At 50.2% G+C, this 8,785-nt stretch overlaps 1 long non-coding RNA gene across 1 annotated transcript; it reads right to left on the bottom strand.

Annotated features, from left to right (window-relative positions):
• Positions 1-214: 214 nt before the first annotated feature.
• Positions 215-6,415, bottom strand: LOC108311558. Its single transcript, XR_001828264.2, has 2 exons — positions 4,968-6,415; positions 215-345 (listed from the first exon to the last, which is right to left on the bottom strand). It is a non-coding gene; the product is annotated as an uncharacterized LOC108311558 (long non-coding RNA).
• Positions 6,416-8,785: the final 2,370 nt, after the last annotated feature.

Here is an 8,785-nt window from a genome sequence, read left to right as displayed (position 1 = left end):
GATGGAAAACAGTATGGTGGTTCCTCAAAAAATTAAAAATAGAATTACCCAGCAACTGAATTTCTGCACATATACCCTAAAGAATTGAAAGCAAAATCTCAAAGAGGTATTTGTACACACATGTTCATAGCAGCATTATTCACAGTAGCTAAAACATGGACGCAACCTGTATTAGTCCATTTTCATGCTGCTAACAAAGACATGCAAGACTGGGTAATTTATAAGGAAAAAGAGGTTTAATGGACTCACAGTTCCACATGGCTGGGGAGACCTCATCATCATGGTGGAAAGGCACATCTAACATGGCAGTAGACAAGAGAAGAGTGCTTGTTCAGGGAAACTCCCCTTTATAAAACCATCAGATCTTGTGAGATTTATTCACCATCATGAGAATAGCATGGGAAAGACCTGCCCCCATGATTCAATTACTTCTCACTGGGTTCCTCCCACAACATGTGGGAATTGTGGGAGCCACAATTCAAAATGAGATTTGGGTGGGGACACAGCCAAACCTTATCACAACCCAAGTGCTTATTGATGGATAAATGAATAAGCAGAATGTGATATAAACAATGGGATACTATTTAGCCTAAAAAAGGGAGGAGAGTCTGACACAGGCTGCAACATGGATGAACCTTAAGGACACTGTGCCAAATGAAATAAGCCAGTTGCCAAAAATACAACTACTACATAATTCCACTTATATTAGGTAGTTAGAGTAGTCAAAATTATAGAAACAGAAAGTATAATGGTGGGTACCAGGGCCAGGGGAAGGGAAATGAGGAATTATTGTTTAATGGAGACAGAGTTTCAGTTTTAAAAGACAGAAAGAGTTCTACATGGATTGTGATGACGGTTGCACATCATGAGTGTATTTACCACCACCAAACTATATATTTAAAATGTTTAAGTTTGTAATTTGAAGTTATATGCATTTCACCACAATTTTAAAAAGTTGACAAAAAGACAGAAGTGAGGGGAGTAATTGTATTGGGGAGAAGGAGGAGGGCAGTTACTGGTGGGGGCTTTGGAGGACTTTTTGACACAGTGTTCTACTTCTCAAACCAAGTGGTAATTACACAAATATTGCTTTGTTTAAAAAAAAAATGACCGTGGCTTTCTTCTTCCTAGAAGCCTGTGTGTTGCCCTCTTGTCTGGCATGCTTTGTTGATAGGAGCTGCCCCATGGGAGAGCCAGGAGCTGAGGGTGCCTCTGCCCAACAGCCCATGAAGCATAAGCGCAGATGCAGACTTCCCCAGGCAAGCCTTCAGATGAGACCACAGATGCTGTGCCAATGTCCTGACTGCAGTCTGGTGAGAAGCCAATATGCAGAGGACTCAATTAAGCCACACCTGGATTTCTGACTCATGGAAATGGTGAAATACTGAATGTTTTTTAAGCTGCCAAGTTTTGGGGAATTTTGCTATGCCCCAGTAGATAACAAATAATACTATGTATAGAATCCTATGTTACTAATTTTATCTTGTGACTTTGAAAAAATAGATATTTGACTATTGCTTGACTTTTATCATTGTAATTGATAAGGCTGCTTTCATGATAACTGCTTTTGACGTAATCTGAGTGGTTTTCTTTTCTTTTTCACTTTAACATTTCTTTTGTATTCTGTAGTTTTACTCCTAAATGTAGGAGCGTAGTTTCATTTTTTGTCCCCAGCTCAAGTCTCACAGTGTTCCCGAATCTTAGGATTCACATTTTTCATCAAGTATAGAACTTTCTTAGTCATTATCTTTATAAATACTGCTGCTTCCTCATTCTTCTAATCATTCAGAATGGAACACTCATAGATGTTTGGGATCTCCTCATTCTGTCATCATGCTCTGCCTCACAGCAGAAGTAACTTCTGCATATATCACAAATTCAGTTTTCAGCTAGGTCTAAATTGCTTTTTAACTCGTCCATTGAGTTAATTTTAGCAAGTACAGTTTTGGGTTCTAGATATTCCCTTTAGCTCTTCAAAACTGCCTATTCTCCCCCCACTCCCTTGGAATCGAATTCTTATTCATTTACTTCTTTTATTCCTGTAATTCTTAACCATGTAAACATGCTTAATTAATGTTCTCTTATTTGCTCAATTTACCTTCTGAAGGCCTTTGGTGGAGGAGTCCATTCCTCCTGTTCACACATCTGCTGACTTCCCTCCAAGTGGTTCTTTCTTTGCATGTTTTGTACTTTATGATTGTAAACTCATCTTCAGTGGGCTTTACGGGTAGGAATTAGAAGGGGCTAGATTGAGAATGTCTATGTGATTTTACTTCTATTACTGTGCCTGCTTCTGTCATGGGCTTTAAGGGTACTACTGGCCTGAGCTCAGGTTTTATATCAAGTTATTTGCTGCAGGGGTGGTAGGGCCTGGACTGTGCAACCTGTGAAAATTCAATACCTAGGCTGGGCATGGTAGCTCATGCCTGTAATCCCAGCACGTTGGGAAGCCAAGGCAGGAGAATCGCTTGAGCCCAGGAGTTCAAGACCAGCCTGGGCAACACAGCTAGACCTTGCCTCAAAAAAGAAAAATTCAGGCTGGGCGCAGTGGCTCATGCCTGTAATCCTACCACTCTGGGAGGCTAAGGCAGGCAGATCAAGAGATTGAGACCATCCTGCACAACATGGTGAAACCCGGTCTCTACTAAAAATACTAAAATTAGCTCAGTGTGGTGGTGTGTGCCTGTAGTTCCAGCTATTTGGGGAGGCTGAGATGGGAGAACTGCTTGAACCTGGGAGACAGAGGTTGCAGTGAGCCAAGCTCATGCCACTGCACTCCAGCCTGGCAACAGAGCTAGACTCCACCTAAAAAAAAAAAAAAAAGAAAAAAGAAAAAATCAATACCTGATGCCTAAAGAGGCTGTGAACCCTGATTATCAATTGTCAACAGAACTTTCTGTCTCACAGAACCACAACAGGCAAGCCAACATGGAACCATTGTATTGTCTTCCTGTTCCTGTGGGCACACAGCTACTCATTCACATCTCTCCTGAGGGTGTAGCCCTTTGAGTGCCTTTGTTCCAGTTCCTGCTTCATGTGGGTCCACGGAGGCCTCATCTCCTTTCCCATGTGAGTGTAGAGAGTTAGACCCTGAGGCTCCAGACCAACACTCTGCTGGGCAGCTGCCCTCGGGCTCTCACACTTCAAGACCTGGTTTTCAGTCTTTTGTTTGTCTCTGGCTCCTGTCACGTCCCTGACCTCCTTGTGAGCTCAGCTCTGCATTAAAAGTTTGCTGTTTCTATCTTGTGTTCACAAGCTCTGTCCTGGGAGGCTTTTGAGGTCACACCATCACAGGGAACGACAGAAGTGGAAATCTGCTTTTGCACGATTTCTAAGATGAATTTCTAGGCTTGTGTTCAGAGCATTTGCCATCCCCTCTGTTCTGGCTTGAATGACTGTCCCCTCCAACGTTCATGTTGAAGTTTGATTGCCATTGTGACGATATTAATAGGTGGGACCTTCGAGAGGTGATTAGGCCACGAGGCCTCTGCCCTCCTCAATGGGCTGGTGGGCTTGCTATAAAAGGAGGGTTCAGCCCCCTTCTCTTTCTCTCTCTCGCTCAATCATCCTTCCTCTTTGCCCTTCTGCTATTCTGCGATGTGACGTCGCAACAAGAAGGCCCTGACCTTGACGCTGGACCTCCCCGCCTCCAGAACCACAAGCCAGCAAGTTTCTCTACACTCTAAGTTATCCAGTCTGTAGGAGTCTGTTACAGCAGCACAGAACGGATGAAGACATCCTCTGTATCATTTTGCAATCCCACGAGACAGGCGTTCTTTTGCACTCATCGCATCACTGACGAAACTGGGCCCTGGAGGGCTTAAGTAACAAGGCAGGTCTGTCGGCTTCTGGAAGGCCTGTCCTGCTGCGGCAGTTTTCAGCTCCCCTGGGCCTCATGGCGCTTCACAGCTCGCAATCATCCTGCAGGGCAGATGTTATTTCTCTTCCCATCTCGTGGCTGAAAACCAAGCCTTGTGGCAGTTAAACAAGTTATGTGGCAGTTTTCAGCCATTGTACTAAAAAATATTTTAGGTAGAAAATGTGGTGGGTGTACGCAATGGTACACCAGTCAGCCTTAAAAGGGAAGACAATTCTGCCACGAATGACAATATGGATGGACCAGAAGGGCGTTAAGTGAAAAAACCAGGCACAGAAAGACAAATACCGCATGATTTCACTTACAGGTGGGATCTACAAAAGTCGACTCACAGAAGCAGAGGGTGGAATGGTGGTTACCTGGGGCTGGGTGGTGATGTTGGTCAAGGGATACATTTCAGCTCCATGGAGGAGTATGATCAAGGGATCTATAGTACAACATGGTGACTATACTTAATAACAACGTATCTTGTGCTTGGTAATTGCTAAGAGAGTAGATTTTAAGTGTTCTCACCACCCCAAAAAACAAGTATGTGAGTTAATGCATGCTAATTAACTTGATTTAGCCAGTCCACAATGTATACATATTTTAAAACAAGTTGTAAACAACAAATATATATAATTATTATTTGCCAATTAAAATAAATACATTTAAAAATATTGTAGGTATTTGTCCATTTTTGTTTCAAATTTACTTGTTCATCATTTTAGTATGAAAAATTTCTTTTTTTTTTTTTTGGCTGGGTGCAATGGCTCACACCTGTAACCCCAGCACTTTGGGGGGCCAAGGTGCGTGAATCACCTGAGGTGAGGAGTTCAAGACCAGCCTGGCCAAGATGGTGAAACCCTGTCTCTACTAAAAATACAAAAAATTAGGGGGGTGTGGTGACAGGCACCTGCAATCCTAGCTACTTGGGAGGCTGAGATAGGAGCATCACTTGAATCCAGGAGGTGGAGGTTGCAGTGAGCTGAGATGACACCATTGTACTCCAGCCCGGGCAACGAGCAAAACTCCATCTTAAAAAATAAAAATGACTGTTTTTTTTTTTCTGTGTGTATGTGACTGACAACCCAGTGGTTTCCTTTAGTACCTTATCAACATTTCCAGGCACTTTCTGTATTTGAGGTATGTGAAGTGATAGGGTGGCCCTTGTCTTGAGCGTGACACTGAACATACAGGCCAATAAACTGGAGGCCTTTGGCTACACACCAGACGCTCTGGGTACTGAGGAGCTCGCCCCCCACTCTGTGCCAGGAAATGGAACAGTAGCCTGGGTGAGTTGGCAGGAGGAACCAGACGCAGTGAACTTCCTGGTTTGTCCCGGTGTCAAGCAACTTGGGGAGTTTTTCTTTCACACGTGCCTGGAACAGAGGAGACTCACATAAATAGCTGCGTTGAATAAATAGAGTCCATTGACATTGAGTCACATGAAGCAGCATTCATCCATCTAAAACGCCAATGCTTCTTTAGGGTGGACTGAGTTTTCCCCCATGGACTGAGTTTTCCCCCAATACTAGGTTGTCCCATGTGATGGGCAAAAAGACTCCATGTGGAAACTGAGGCTGGCTGGGGGAACCCAGGCCTCTGGCATCCCCACCAAGGTGACTCTCCAGCAGCTCCCAAGATAGCCCATCATGTAGGGCAAACGCCAGGAGCCCCTCCTGTGTGCAGGTACATGGCAGGCTCAACCACAGGAGGCTAGGGGACAGGCACATGCTTGGCCAAACCCTGGAGGGCAGTGGGCATCTGTTCATCACAGGGGAGGACTGGAGGCGGGAGAGGCAGGCGGGCCTGCGGGGGTTGGGATGAGCTGTGCACATGGCTTGGCACACCCAAAGCTGAGGTTTCTCCTCAGGCAACAGAGTCACATTTGGGTGTAGGAATCTCGGCTGGAGTTGCCCAACGTGGGGACCAGACAGCGCTGCAGCTGAAACCAAAGCTGGAGAACACAGAAGTTCTTGGAACAAGCCAGGACAGTGGGACGGGGCTGGGGCCAAGCAGACATGATAACGACGCACTAACGAGTTGTGCGGGGGGGGGGGGGGTCCTGGGGGAGACGCTGGATTCCTAGCTGGCCTGCATTGCTCTCTGGTTCTTAGCTGCCTGCGGAATGCCGGGGTGCTCTGCTCCAGCTACTTACGATGTATAACTGTGCAGGAAGTGGATGCTGGAGAGGAACTGCTCTTCTGGACTGAGCTTGCTGCTCATGGCAGCCCCACCTACAGGGCCCAAAGCCTTATTGAAGTTCCTTGCACCTTCTACCACGTGGTTGCCTCTTGAGCTCTGCAAGTCCACCGCGGAGCCAGGAATTTCTCCCCAGAAGCCTCTCTATTTTGTCCACCACCTCCCAGTAAATCACAACCTGACTCGCTGCAAAGGATAGAGTGTCTGGGACCCCCCTGTCCCCAGCTCCCCTGGTGGCAGGGGTTAGCACATCCCTGCGCCCGGCCACCTGCTGCCTCCTCCTGTGTGGGTAACCCCCCCATATAGGCACCGAGGAATGAGAGCTAAGCAGAACCCTGGCACAGTTAGGGCTTGAGGAATAGCTCACTTTATAGTGTTACTACTCAGCTATTTCCTTTTATATAACCCTTTACATAATCATATATTAGTTTATAGAAATAGGGCTTGAAGAATCCCTTTATATAATCCTCTATATATAGTGATATAATAGTTGATAGTATGAGTGCCTAAAGAGTATTTCCCTATATATATATATATATACCTATGATTATATCTTAGTTCATAATCGGAGGAATGCCTAGAGTGGACACAGTGCAGAGCATGACCTTGCTCCAGTTCTTGTGGAAGGCCGCCCTCAGAACGGCAATCCACCTTGGTGACTGTGAGCTCTATCAGCTCTTGCTGCTGTGCTGCTCGAAAAGCATCTTCACATAGAACCCATTGGAAGCTGCCAGAAGGTGGCGGTAACCTTGACAGCTCTGTCACTGCTGTGTGACTTAAAGCATCCTCCTATAAATCTTCTTAGTAGTTTTCCCACAGATAGAAGTATCGCACACTGCACCCTCTTCACTGCACACCGCCCATCTTCAAGCCTCGGTGACCTAATGGGGGTGGACCCCTCACTGCACACGGCTCTTGCCTTCATGGGAACAGGCCCCTTGCTGTGCACTGTCCACCTCCTGGCCTAGGTGACCTAATGGGGGTGGACCCCATGCTTTATTGCTCACGACCCTATCACTATCCTTAAACATAATTTCACTCACTGCCCTGCCCCCTAACCTATGCACAATAAATACTCATGCTTCTGGACATTCGGGGCCTCGCCTGACTCCGCTTATAGGTGGCGTGGACCCCCGAGCCCAGCCGCGTTTTTCTTGTACTTCTGTGTCCTGTCTCTTTATTTCTCGGATCCTGTGCACAGCATAAGGCTCACCCCACGACCCTGTGGGGCACTCAGCCCTACATCTAGCGCCCAACGTGCTCTACACTCCTGGGCTGCCGGTCCATGCCCAGTGGACAGGAAAGCCCAGCGAGGTCCCACCAACCACACTGTCCCCTCCCGGCAGCCTCACCTGGGTCCCTCCAGCTGCAGCCCCTTGTCCCCTGCACCCATGCCTAGCCTTGGAAGTTGCGGCTCACTTTTCTGGAATATTCTTTTCTTAGATCTCTGCAAGACTGCCCCTACCCCTACAAGGGCTCCACACATGTTCCCTCCTTCATGACTCCCACTGGGCTTCCCCGGCAGAGCCCCCCCCCCCAAAGCTCTGGTGCCACCTGCCAGGCTTCCTCCAGGCCACAGCTCGGCAGCCCGCCTCTGAGAGAGAACAGAAGTGGCCCGCAGGGCAGGCCTGGCTGAGGGCCCCAGCGCTGCCAGCGGGGTCTGAGGTCCTCCCAACCCTCGAAGGGGAAACTTGAGCTTCTCAGGCCAGCCCAGGACGTGTTCTCAGGAACCACAGCAGGCGCCTCTGGCGGAGAGGAGTCTGCCTCATTCAGGATCCGTAGCGTTGTATCTGAAATTATGCAACTACCCAAACCCTTCCGAGTGCTGAGCAGCCCCGCGCAGAGCCCTCCCCACGGGGCGGAGGGAAGTCCACTCGGGCGTGAGGACTATCCCCGGGCCCCTTGGAGAGTCTGCAGAGGCAGCCCCGGGGGAGCAGGCCCGGGCGGGGGTCTCCTGCAGCGGGCAGGGCTTTGGTATTAATCCCTAACGGGAAAGAGGAGCTGAGCTGCCGGCACGTTGGTTGGCTACACACCCCACTCTTGTTAAAGAAAAACGGGGTCGGGGAGCGGGTTCTCCAGCCCTGTGCCTCCCGGGCCTGGCAGGACGCGGCCCCTCCCGGAGTCGGGGCCCCCAGGCGGGGGAGGCACCGGGGCGAGCGCGCTTCTCCCCCGGGGCCCCGAGTGCGGCCGGCTCTGGACGGTAAATTCAGGGCCCGGGTGGAGGCGACGGGGTCCCGGGCCTCGGTGACCCCGGACAGCAGCGGAAAGAGCGAGACCGCAAGGACAGGCTGCCCGGGAGCGCACGGCGAGGCGCGAACGCGGGAGGCGGCGGCGGGAGAGGCGGGAAGGGAGCGCGGCGGCCGCGGCGCCATTTACGGTTCGGGCCGCGCAGGGCGCTGACGTGGGCGGCCCTGCCTCGGCTTCCGGGCCCAGCAGGGGCCTCGGGGCGGACGGCGCGCCCGCCTGCGGCGCTGAGTCCCGCCCGACGCTGCCCGTCTTCCTCGGGGACGGGCGGCTTAGAACGAACGGAACTCCGCGCCCCGGGGCTCCGCCAGGCTGCAACCCGACCGGCTTCCCGCCGGGCTCCCGCCCCGCCCAGTCCCGCGGCCGCGCCCCGGCCGGGCGGGCCTTGAGCCGCCCGCGTGAGTCCGCCCGCCGCCCGCGCCGGGAACCAGGAGACCAACCGCGAGGCCCCGCCCGCGCGCGCCGCCGTGTCCCCGCCCG

The sequence above is a fragment of the Cebus imitator genome, unplaced genomic scaffold (genome assembly GCF_001604975.1).
Source record: "Cebus imitator isolate Cc_AM_T3 unplaced genomic scaffold, Cebus_imitator-1.0 Scaffold117, whole genome shotgun sequence".
In the NCBI taxonomy this organism is placed as follows: domain Eukaryota; kingdom Metazoa; phylum Chordata; class Mammalia; order Primates; family Cebidae; genus Cebus; species Cebus imitator.
This window is presented reverse-complemented; position numbering and strand designations above follow the sequence as displayed.